At 45.7% G+C, this 12,903-nt stretch overlaps 1 protein-coding gene across 2 annotated transcripts in view; it reads left to right on the plus strand.

Annotated features, from left to right (window-relative positions):
• The window catches only part of LPAR4 (lysophosphatidic acid receptor 4), a 173,664-nt gene that overhangs the window by 120,300 nt on the left and 40,461 nt on the right, over window positions 1–12,903 (plus strand). The window contains exon 1 of one of the 2 annotated variants that reach the window (XM_077449882.1): window positions 4,739–4,976. The exons of the other annotated variant lie outside the window; for it this stretch is intronic. The gene's annotated coding sequence lies outside the window, so the exon portion shown is untranslated. Of the gene's footprint in view, window positions 1–4,738; window positions 4,977–12,903 lie in introns of those variants that run through there. 2 annotated transcript variants of the gene reach the window in all.

Raw genomic sequence — 12,903 nt, forward strand, 5'->3', positions numbered from 1 at the left:
GCAACACGTTGTCCAGGACCAGGAGATTGTAACCTCCCAGTCTCTGGGAACGGGTTGCACAGACCTTTCTGCAAGGCCTCCCGGAGATGTCTCATCCTCTGCTCCCTCTGCGATGGCAAGATAAGGTCGGCAACCTTACCCTTGTACCGTGGATCAAGGAGAGTGGCCAGCCAGTAATGGTCCCTCTCCTTGATCCGAAGAATACGAGGATCCTTCCGCAGGCTTTGCAGGATCAGGGAGGCCATGCAGCGTAGGTTAGCTGAGGCATTCGGTCCGGAGTCCTCTGGGTCACTAAGGACAACATGATCCGCAGCTACCTCCTCCCAGCCACGTACAAGTCCACGTGTTTCTTGGGACTGTAAATCATCCCTACAAGACTGCTGCTGCTGCTGCTGATGCTGATGCTGAGTGCCAGCCTCCACCTCCATGCTGACACAATCATCCTCCTCCTCCTCTTCCTCCTCCTCATCCTCTTCCTGTGTGATGGGTGGCACAGCAGGAACACTGTCTGGATAAAGGGGGCCTTGAGAGGCAAGGAAGTCCTCCTCTTCCTGCCTCTGTTCTGCCTCAAGTGCCCTGTCCATTATTCCACGCAGCGTATGCTCCAAGAGGTGGACAAGAGGTACAGTGTCACTGATGCATGCACTGTCACTGCTCACCATCCTTGTGGCCTCCTCAAACGGTGACAGGACAGTGCATGCATCCCTGATCATGCCCCACTGGCGTGGTGAGAAAAAACCGAGCTCCCCTGACCCTGTCCTGGTGCCGTAGTCGCACAGGTACTCATTGATGGCCCTCTGCTGCGTGTGCAGCCGCTGCAGCATGGCCAATGTTGAGTTCCATCTGGTGGGCATGTCACATATAAGGTGGTTCTTGGGCAGGTTCAACTCCTTTTGGAGCTCAGCCAGCCGAGCACAGGCATTAAATGATCGGCGGAAATGCACACAGACTTTCCTGGCCTGCTTCAGGACATCCTGTAAGCCGGGGTACCTGCCCAAGAACCGCTGCACCACCAGGTTAAGGACGTGAGCTACACAGGGCACATGGGTCAGTTGTCCCTGTCGGAGGGCGGAGAGGAGGTTGGTGCCATTGTCGCAAACCACCATTCCTGGCTTAAGCTGGCATGGCGTCAACCACCTCTCGGCCTGCCCCTGCAGAGCTGACAAAACATCCGCCCCAGTGTGGCTCCTGTCTCCCAAACAAACCAGCGCAAGCACGGCATGGCATCGTTTTGCCTGCGTACTTGCGTAGCCCCTGGAACGCCTACGGAGCACCGCTGGTTCTGAGGACAGAGCACTGGAAGAGGCCATGGAGGAAGAAGAAGAGGAGGGGGTGGAGGAGAGAGGTGTGTCACAACCAATAGTAGCATTTTGGAGGCGTGGTGGCGGAACAACCTCCAACACTACTGCACCTTGTCCTGCATCCTTCCCAGCTGCCAGAAGAGTGACCCAATGGGCCGTGAAAGACAGGTAACGTCCCTGTCCATGCCTGCTGGACCATGAGTCAGCGGTAATATGCACCTTACCGCTGACCGCCCTGTCCAGCAAGGGAAGGACATTGCCTTCCACATGCCGGTAGAGAGCCGGAATCGGCTTCCGTGAGAAAAAGTGGCGTTTGGGGACCTGCCACTGAGGAACCGCACATTGTACAAACTCACGGAAGGGGGCCGAGTCTACCAACTGAAAAGGCAGCAGTTGAAGTGCTAGCAATTTAGCCAAGCTAGCATTCAACCGCTGGGCATGTGGATGGCTGGGAGTGAACTTCTTTCGCCGGTCCAGCAGCTGGGACAGGGACATTTGCCTGCTATAATCGGACGTGGGTGTACCGCTAGCAGAGTTCCCGGAAGCACTTGGCTGTGACACACCTATTTCTACACCTTCATTCCTCTCAGAGCAGGTTTCAGAGAGGACCGAAGGTCTAGTGGGGTTGTAGATGCCAGCTGATGAGGAGCAAGGAGAGGTCCGCTTTGTTCTTTGGTGTTGGTCTTTGAGGTACGCTTGCCAACGAGCTGCATGGCAGGTCAACATATGTCTGGTCAAGCATGTGGGGCCCAAGCGGCTGATGTTTTGGCCATGTGAGATACGCTTGAGACATATGTTGCAAATAGCAGCGGTGCGATCTGATGCACTCGTCTCAAAAAAGGCCCACACCAAAGAACTTTTAGAATAACGCGCAGAGGCAGCGCTCTGCACAGGCGGAGCTCTGCGGTGTGATTCAGTCGGTGTGCTGCCCCTAAGCTGGCCCCCGGAGGGCATCCTGCCTTGTTGGACATGTGCCTCCTCCTCCTCCTCCTCCTCTCTCCTTCCAGGCACCCACGTGGAGTCAGTGCCCTCATCATCCCCTCCCTCTTCATCGCTGTAGCAAACCTGGCAGTATGCTGCAGCTTGTGGAACATGACTGCCAGATTGCTGTCCTTCTTGAGCATCCCCTCTCTCTGCGCTCACGCTACTGCCTTCCTCTAGCTGAGTGTCATCATCAGAGCCCACAAAACACTGGGCATCCTCCTGGAGCATGTACCCAACACTGTGCTCAAAGAGTTCAGGAGACTCCTCAGGAGGACGTGGTGGGTCTAGGGAAGGAGTCACTGATGATGACATTGAGAGGAGGGAAGACGATGCGTTGGCAGCTGCTTTGCTAGTACCCTGAGACTGGGTGAGAGAGGATGAGGAGGATGAAGAGGGCTTGGTCATCCACTCTACCAAGTCGTTGGCATGTTGCGGTTCAACATGTCCAGCTGCCGAAAAGAAGGACAAGCGTGTCCCATGGCCACGTGCTGATGACAATGCACCGCGTCCACGACCAGCACTGTTTTTTCTAGACACAGAGCCTGCTTGCCCTCTTTTATCGGCTCGCGCCTGTCTGCCTCTCCTTGCTGGCCTTCCAGACATGGTAATGGCCTGAAGGGAGTTGGGTAAAAAAGCAGTTGGGTAGTGTATATTGTGCTAGAGGCACACAACACCCACTAACTCCTGCAGATGCCTTTATTATAGAACACCAGAGATAAAGGGGTATATACAGATGTATACTGTGCTGTGCTGGAAGCACACACAACTTCCAATAACTCCTGCAGATGGCAAGTGGGCTCAAATAGAGAACAGCTATGTAGGTGGATATAGCGGTATGTACTGGGTATAGAGCACGCAGACAGCACGCACTATCTCCTAACACTACTGACTGCAAGCTCTATTATAAAAGATAGATCACTAGCTATATAGGTGAGGTGAATATGCGTGTATACTGCGGTCAGGGCACGCAGACAATAACCACTACACAACAGCAAGATCGAAAATCGACCGAAAACGATCGGTGTGTACTGTGTTGAAGGTACACAGAACACCCACTGCTTCAGACGCCAACACACTACACAAGGCCGCCGCGCTGGCGGCCTTATATAGTGTGGGGCGTGCACTACACAGCCTGAGCTATGATTGGCCACAGGCATCATGCCTGTGGCCAATCATGGCTCTCCTCGCTGCTGGCGCTGCGATTGGCCAAGCATGCGGGGTCATAGTGCATGCTTGGCCAATCATGAGCCAGCAATGCACTGCGCCATCGCGTAGCCGTGAGCGGCACACGAATTTGAAATTCGCAAAATGTTCGGACTTCGCCGAACGGACGAACAGCCAATGTTCGAGTCGAACGTATGTTCGACTCGAACACGAAGCTCATCCCTATTAAGGAGGCACCCAGAGGGGAATGGAAAGCATTGGTGGAGGACTGCCAAAGAGGAGGCAAGGAACGCTCTGTGGAATATTGTTGCACAGAGCAGGTAAGTATAAATTATTTTTTGTATTTAAAAAAAATAATAATAATAATAACATTAAAGTAATATTAAAGGCTATTTTTTTTAATAACAAACATCCTATACTTACCTGCTCTGTGCAAGCCTCCTCTTCTTGGGTCCCCTGCCAGTTGTCCTGGCTCCTCCTCTTCTCAGAGTGCCTCCACAGCAAGCCACTTGCTATGGGGGCACTCATGCTTGCTTGCTCCAAAGCCATGCTTTGAACACACAGAACGGGGCTCTGCCACACCCCTGCTCCCCCCTCACTGGCTGTGATTGACAGCAGCAGCAGCTGTCCTTGTGCATATCGCTGGATCAGGATTGGGCTCAGGTAAGTATTGGGTGGGATGCATAGGGAAGGTTTCCTTTACCTTCATGCATAGAATGCATGAGGCTGGGTTCACACTATAACACACAGCAGCTTACAGCAGAAGTCCGGTGGGTCTCCATCCACAGTTTCAGGTCTGATTTCAGCCCAAGTTTTGGGTTGAATTCGGACCGGAAATGGACCAAAAGATGCACAAAGCTCCTGTGCAAATCGCACTGGAGACGTGTGAACTGGCTCCATAGAGAGACAGTCACAATCTCCTGCTATGCGAATTGGATGCTGTGAAACACGCATCCAATTCGCATAGGTGTAAACTCAGTCTCAAGGAAAAAAAACCTTCACCCTTTAGAACCACTTTAAGTAAAGATTATTTTTTTGCCGTACCAATGTTATGTTATATTCCTAAATATTAGCATAATGATTACTATACTATGCCAAAAACATATGCATTATAGCATAGCAAATTGTGCTGATTGGTTGTTACTGGTTATTTGACTTGCTTTCCTGAATTTCTATCTTCACTCATGATCTATAGCTGCAGAGACTCTTGTGTCTCCCTGGCACAAGTGAGGTTAATGAAAAGTCTTGAAGTTCCCCACACATGATGTGGATGAAGAGGCGGGTCTGTGGTTTCCTTCGTCCCACAGTCTATGACCATGAGTTAGGAAACTATCCTATGTCTTTTCTATGGCTGTGTATTCTTCCTCTGAGAAGAGAAAAATAAGCATAAAGAAGAATCACATTGTTCCTCTGCCTCCACTCCTGAAGGATTTTCTGCCCTACATTCAGCCTTTCAGTGGTTTGGGCTAGCACTGAAAGAGCAGCTGGCCAAAGCCCAGATGCATTGATATTCTAGTCAAGAGCAAGGTAAGCTAGACAATTAACCAGGCTTGCTTTTTCAAGGGATGAGCTTTTCAACAATGCATCTCAGCTAGAGCTGCTGCCATTGAATTTGATGGGAATTTCAAGTCGCAGGAATAGAAACTGAGGGTTTACTTTATGAAAAGTGATAAAGAGGACGGACAGAGCTGCTGTTGTACATAGCAACCGGTCAGATTACTTTTTATCCTCTCAAACTAAAAATCTTAGATTGGTTACTCCGGGCAATCGCCGTCTTCTCAAGTCTGGTGTTCAGGCAGGCAATAAAGTACACAGTGAAGATTTACTCTAACCAATCTGAAATTATTACTGACTAGTAAGTCTGACATTACACTGTTCTTTGTACTGCTTTGATGAACACCTTAGTATGACCGTCAATGACGATCGTGGAGCTACATATCCCATCATGTTAGCTAGAACAAAACATTGTAAATGTTGAAGACATTTCATCCTAAAAACGAACTACTGCTATGACCTGGATATAGTGTTGCCACCTCATTCCTTTAAACCTAAGCACATATTAATTAGACAGGTTCTATGGCTGAGTAAGGGGGTAATTAAACTCACTTGATGCCTTATCTGCATTAAATATGCATCAGAACCTGTGTAATTAAAGTGTTCGGGTTTAAAGGGATGAGGTGGCAACCCTACCTGGATAATAACTGAGAACCTATACAGACTGCTGATTCTACGTGCCTGTTCACACAGGGGCGACACGACTTGCAGCGCGACTCAGATGCGACCTGCACACGACTTCAGCAGCGACTTGCAAAACGACTACTGTATAGAAGTCAATGCAAGTCGCCTGAAGTCGCCCCAAAAATAGTACAGGAACCTTTTTCTAAGTCGGAGCGACTTGAGTCGCTCCTATTAGAACGGTTCCATAGTACAGAACGGAGCGCGACTTGTCAGGCGGCTAAGTCGCTTGACAAGTCGCGGTAGTGTGAACGGGCACTAACAGTTGCTAAAGTACATAAAATGTATACGTGAACTTATTGGTACTTCTGAACCAGGAGACTTTGATAAACTTGACACAGATATGAAAATGGAAATTCATGACAACACCTAGAAGATAACGATCAGAATTTTGGATTGTATTCCCATGCCTCCTGTCCTGACGTTCTAAAGTGACAGAGGAACGCCTTTTAGGACACAATATGAAGGAAAAGGACGTGTCTCTGCCACGGCACTGGTCACACCGACCACAAAAATATGTAGAAAATAATTGGCTAAACCCCACAAGTGTTTTTTGACCTCCTGTTTTTCTTTAAACAGTAATATAAAGGTTGGGTGAAAAGTTTTTAGTTCAGCGTAATACTTTTGGTAGTGAAATAGAACATTTTTGGATTGAGATGTACACCTCAGACCAAAAAGAGGGACAACTGAGGCTGCAGGATGGACAGAAGGATTTGGTCGCAAAAGAAGGGAGCTATGCATTAATGCTGCTTTGATTCTTTACCATTAAAAGCTAGAGAATATATTCAGTAAAATTTATAGTGTAGCCGGATGAAACTGAGAAATGAGTGATGCTGTGAAGATGAAGCAAATTGTTTGCACAAACATAAGCAGTGTTGGGGTACCTGCTAGGGTTGCCACCTCATTCAATTAAAGCCGAACACATATAAATTACACAGGTTCTGAGGCTAGTTTAATTCCGATAAGTTACCAAGTGAGTTTAATTCATGTGTTCGGTTTTAAAGGGATGAGGCGGCAACTCTATTGCCTGCACAGAGTATACGAAAGCACGTGCCGCGAATAAACGTTTGTGCCATAATCGTCTAATATTCTGACTGCTGTCTCATGTCTATAGATATCTTAAAGAGTAACTCTTGTTCCAATGACAGCTGTCTAAAGCCCCATACACACAGGTTAAATGTCAGGTGGCAGCAGCTGGATCAATAGAACCGGGCCGACATTCGGCCGACTTCTGTCGAAGGGGCATGACCGAAAAAGGTCTGCCGACCAGCTCCTGATCAGCGTTCACAGCCAATGGCTGAGAGTGCTGACCAGAGTGTTCTGACAGGGGGCCCGCCCCCCTCCCCCAGAACACAATAGAACAGCAGGGGAGATAGCTGTACTAACATAGAATTGTTAGTACAGTGACTCCGACCTGAGCTGTACAGTTTTTGTTTTTGTTTAGCAGTGCACTAGGTTTTTAGAGAATATATCCTTTTACATTGGAGAGATTTCTTCCCATTCCTTACTATGCCTCCAAGATAGCAATGCAGGAAAATGTTCCCAATAGAATAAAAACTTGACAGGAGTTTTATCAATTCCTACTCCTAAACTTAAAAAAAAAAGAAAAAAAAATGTTTTGGATTTAGATATACACTTTAGGGACAAATTTTTGTGGACTCCTGACCATCCCATATACTATATAGCCAAAAGTATGTGGACACCGTCACCATCCAAATGATTGATTTTCCAGTGAACAATAGAGTTAATGCTACAGAATACAAATACTTTTTTACGCATTTGGGGGCTTTGGCATTTTGAGGAAGGTACTTTTTTGTTCCAGCGTGGCTGTGCATCTATTCTTAAAGCTAGCTCTCTAGATATGGTTTGATGAGTTTGATGAGTTTGATGTGGAGGCACTTATGTAGACTGCACAGAGCCCTGGTATCAACCATATTGAACACTTATGGGATGAATTGGTACACTGATTGTACTGACCTGAGCAATAATTTTTTGGCTGAATGGTCACAAATTGCCATAGATGCACCCCAAAATCTTGTGAAAAGTCTGGAAGAATGAAGGCCAATCTAGCTGCAAGTGGAGGGCATATTATTTACCCCACCAGCAGCTGGTGCCTACATTTCCTTGTCAGGCAGTGCTGATGGGGTAGGCACCCACTGATTGAATTTTGGCTGGTTTATTAGGAACTGGACAAAATTTTATTGTATGGCCAGCTTTACATTGGTGGTCAATGGAGTAATGCTGCCTTAGTGTTTATTAAGGGATCTCCTTATATTGCAGTCAGTTGAATAGGTTGTCCCCTTTATTTGGTGGTTAGTTGAAGAGGTAGCCATTGGATAAGTGACTCCTTACATTATGGTCAGTGAAAGACGTGTTTCCTTACATCTGGGGAGAATTCTACACACACACACTCTAGTAGTAGTTGGGGGGGGGGAAATGCATATTTTCATTGGGGATCTGTGGGGAAAAAATGCTCCATACCATGTTGTGTTACTCTTATGACACTAAAGAGAATTGGTGTAATGCTACCAGCCAAGTGGCATTCACCCTGAGACTATTTCAGAAAAGAGGTAATCGGCCACTGTGCAAGGAACCCCTAGCAACCGCTGGAGGAGCCCTAGGGCTCCACGCAACCCTGGTTGAGGCTGGCTGCTGTACAGCTTTCCCTCAACATAAGCCAGTGTCTAAAGCTGGCCATAGATGTGATTTTCCTGCAACCAAATAAAATCACTCCAATTCCTCTTGTGGAGTTGTTGTGTTCTACTGCCCTGGGAGCCATCCCTGCTGGGAGAACACAGTAATTATTGCTAGTGGCTATATCTGCTGGCAATAATTGCATCCTAAAAATCTGGCATGCTGGTTGTATCCAAGTGAATCGATGGATCAACTTTGGTATAATGAACCTGCCTATACATGGTTCAAATCTAGTCCCTACTGAGCCAGCCGACATCTGAACCATTTATGGTCAGCTTAAGTGCTCTGCCATTCATTAGCCAGATCAAAAGAAGAGTACACAACATACAATATTACACATTGACTTCAATATTTGCCAGTCTCTGAAAATATGCCAGGGTTGTGAGTTCTGCTCCTGTCTTGAATGAATTTACTTCTTCATTCCACCAAGCATAACTGCACAAAAATGTCCAGCATGCTGGAAGAAATGTCAGCTTTCATCTTATTGTTGTATGCTTTCTTGCTCATTCAGAAAAATGTACAATCATCCTAAAGCCTGAAGTGTAGGTATGCCAATTTGTTCATAGTTACGTTGGGGATAGATTTACTAAAACGAATGCACTCAGAATCTGGTGCATCTGTGCATGGTAGCCAATCATCTTCTAACCTCAGCTTGTTTAATTAAAGTGGTTGTATACCTTTTTTTTTTTTTTTTCACTTTGACCTACAGATAAGCCTATAATAAGGCTTACCTCTAGCTAAAAAGAATATCTCCTAAACCTGTACGGTTTAGGAGATATTCCCCTTGCATGCAGCCAATGACCTTAACGGCGCATGCGCTCTAAGTTTCCCAGTTGAAAGGTCCAGCGGATGCCGGACCCTGCCAGAAAGAAGTGACGACATCGCGGCTCAGACCACTCACAGCCCCGGAGCCGCGATACCCGGAAGACACACCTAGGGAAAATGTCCGCTCCCTCGGCGTGGACCCGAGATCACCTGCCGATGCCTCATTCTAAGGTAAGTATTTCATAATGAGCTGTGCATACCAGCTCATTATGTCTTTTTTTTTTTTTTTAACCTGTAAGGAAAAAATAAATAAATAAATCTGCAGGTTTGCTACCGCTTTAAGCTTTGCCAATGAAACCTGGAAGCTGATTGGTTTCTATGCAAAAGCAGGCCTGATTTTGCACTCTTCATCTTTATTAAGTAACCGATTGGTCCAGCTTGGAGCAATGCAAGTATGTACATGCAAGGATCCCTATGGAAGCTGGAAATCACTCTAGTAGGCATTGCTACTACAGTTGCCACTAGCTACCGGATCCTATGCAGCTGCCTTGCTGCTTACTGGCATGAACACTATTCTTTGCATTTTTTCAATGAGTGCAACATGTTCTCTGATTTGGGGAGGTGAAGATTGTGATGTCACCCCATCCAGTCACAGAATGCTTTGACTTCATTGAGAAAATGCGGTGCCCTGAATGTTGCCTGTGCCGAGCAAGCGACCTCCTGTGCTCCGTTTGGTGCAGAACCCAAAAGCTAGTGTAGATCACTGGATTAGCTGTGTCTACTACAGTGATTTCCAGATTCTATGGGGATCCCAGAGGTATGGCACATACATACACTACCTACATTGCTCCGAGCTGGACGATTATTACTATGTAAAAATTGCCATGCCTAAACTTCAGCTTCAAATGATCCTCAATTTGTTACATCTTTAGGGAACTGGAGCAAACCAGATTGCTTAAATTTGAATTTTTATTCAGAATGGCAAAAAATGCAGTTTTGAAAGCTGCTCCTCCATTTATTAGTAGGGTTTAGTTAGGATTAGTATTCACACCCCCCCCCCCCCCCCCCTTTTTTTTTTTAATTTTTTTTTATTTTTTTTTAACATGCATATCTTCTAAGCTGTGACATGCCTAGTAATTTTATGGGAAGACTCTTCCTAATGCAGGTCATGATATAGCAGTTGGTTTAATTTAACTAAACTTGTTTTGAGATTTTTTTTAAGCCGCTTTTACACTCTGTTGCATCTCCGCAGGGGATCCTAGACTTATAAGCCAGATCATAACTGATGTCCCAAATGTAACATCGTGTCCATTCAGATTTTTCCTACATCTCTCAACTATAGTAAAAAAAACAGACCCATGTAATCTCTATAGGTGCCTGGATGTAAGCAGACATGCGTTTGCCTATATCCGCCCAACTAATTAAGCCCCCGTTCACACCGATGCAACTTGTCATGTGATTTGACTGGTCCAAATTTCGTGACTAGTCGACAGTGGAATTGTTCAAATCGGTGCAGTGCAGAAGAAAGTTCCTGCACTATTTTTGGCGATTTTTAGTTGCGACTTGCATAAACATCTGTTTTGTGAAGTCTTGCAGATGTGAGCCAAGTTGCACCTGAAATCGCACTAGAATACGGCTTTGAAATTGTGTGACTTCAAGTGAAGTTGCACAATTTCAAAATCTGATTCAGTGTGAACGGGAGCTAAAAGAGTACCTGGACGCAAACGTTATAAGACCTTTCCGATGAACCTGGATGTGGGCACAATATAGGCAGACACACATAAGATTACATTTGGTTACTTATAGGAAGAGATTAGGGCTGTTAATGATTAAAATGTTTTTGTGTTCGATCATGGGTTTTTTCTTTTTTTTTTATCGATTAATCGACTAATTTTGATTAATTATAACGCACATACAGATCCAATGACTTTTAGCTGATCTCCTTACATTGCAACTCTGCATTAGTCAGTGGTAAATGTGGTATACATTATATACAATCACCCGACACCAGTTGGTTTCCACAATCCATGACTTAACTTCACTGTTCATACAAATACATTTAAAATGCAAACTGTAGCACTGACGTAAGTCATTTTTTTTTTCCCACAGTAGCGTGAAAATCCCTCCACCTCACTCTCACCTTATGGTATGTACCCCTGCGCAAAGAGGTAGTCATGCAAGCGGGTATCAAAAGGGTTAACACGGACCATAAATCTCTCTCACGTCTCCTTGGATCTCATCAAGGACGCCTAAGTGCTCACCGCTTAACTATAAGATTTAATTTTTTTGTTCAAACACAAACCACTCACATAAAGATGATAAAAACACAGCATGTAAAGCCGACAATCGTGTTAGTTCCGTAGGGTAGCAGCAGGTGTCGTCATGCGTAGCTCCTCCTCCGTACGCCTTACGTTCAATCAGAACTTTAACGTCACCAGACTCCTCCCCCCCTTCCCTTCGTTAGCAGACAGAGGCACTTGGGGAAGGAGTCCAATGACGTCACTTGATCTCCGACGGAACTCCCTGAAGACCCGGAAGCCGGCGGAGAGGTGAGTACCGATCAAAAGAATTTTGATCGATCAAAAAAATGAACAATTAATCGAGGAATTAATCCTTAATTTTGCAGCCCTAGAAGAGATTACAGTCTGTTTTTTGATCCATGCAACCATGAGTCCTAAAATGAACTGATGGCACTCCTGTGTGAAACAGAAAAATTCCATTTGAACGCAACTGATTATTTACTAGTAAAACAAATTCTTTAAAAGTCCTAACTCCAAATGACACATTGGCAATTTGAGAAATTTTCAATTAACCATCTGTAATTTTCTTTAAAATAGTGATAAGATTTATTAAATATATAATAAAAATTAGTAGTGTCTAAAGGGGAATTAAGACCACCTTGGCCCATTAGAGCCTACCGTACACACATATGCAGCTTGGCTTTAAGGAGTTATACCGGGGTGATGCCTGCAGCTGCAGCCATCACCCCGGTACTGTTTTTTGGAGGAAATGGTCGGCTCTTTAGGGATAACAACCGATGCGGCCAAAAGTCGCTCGGCTGTTATCCTAAACCAGAGATATGCAATTAGCGGACCTCCAGCTGTTGCAAAACTACAAGTCCCATCATGTCTCTGCCTCTGGGTGTCATGCTTGTGGCTGTCAGTCTTGCTATGCCTCATGGGACTTGTAGTTCTGAAACTTCTGGAGGTCCACTAATTGCATACCTCTGTCCTAAAGGATTGTAGTAGTCCCCCCCCTCCCACCGCTCTTCCTGGGCTTCCTGTCCCACCGGGAGACCCAAGCCACGATCCGGCTCGTCCAAGACTGGAACAAAGCCGGAAATGGCTTCATTCCAGTCTCCTATGTAATAATGCGAAAGTGCCGTCACGCCGCCACTTCTGGTTTACTCAGCTGCCAATGGTGTAGATTTAAAAAAAAAATTACAATATTCAGAATTGCTATTTTTGCCAACATGAATACTTTGAAGTGCAATGGAGGGATTTGGACAAAAGTAATCCAGAATTTTTTAATAATTTTTTTTTTTTTTAAAGTGACATTGTAAAAAATATATATTTTTTTTAAATTGTCCACGCGAGCTGGTGCAGCAAAGAGACCGTATGCATAAGTCGCGCCCGCATATGTAAACGGTGTTCAAATCATACATGTGAGGTATTGCCACAACCGTTAGAGCGAGGGAAATAATTTTAGCAAAAGCCCTCCTCTATAAGGCTAACCTGGTAACCGTTACGGTTTTTTAAAG

Source organism: Lithobates pipiens, unplaced genomic scaffold (assembly GCF_037356315.1).
Source record: "Lithobates pipiens isolate NorthernLeopardFrog02 unplaced genomic scaffold, aLitPip1_a1.2 Scaffold_1, whole genome shotgun sequence".
In the NCBI taxonomy this organism is placed as follows: domain Eukaryota; kingdom Metazoa; phylum Chordata; class Amphibia; order Anura; family Ranidae; genus Lithobates; species Lithobates pipiens.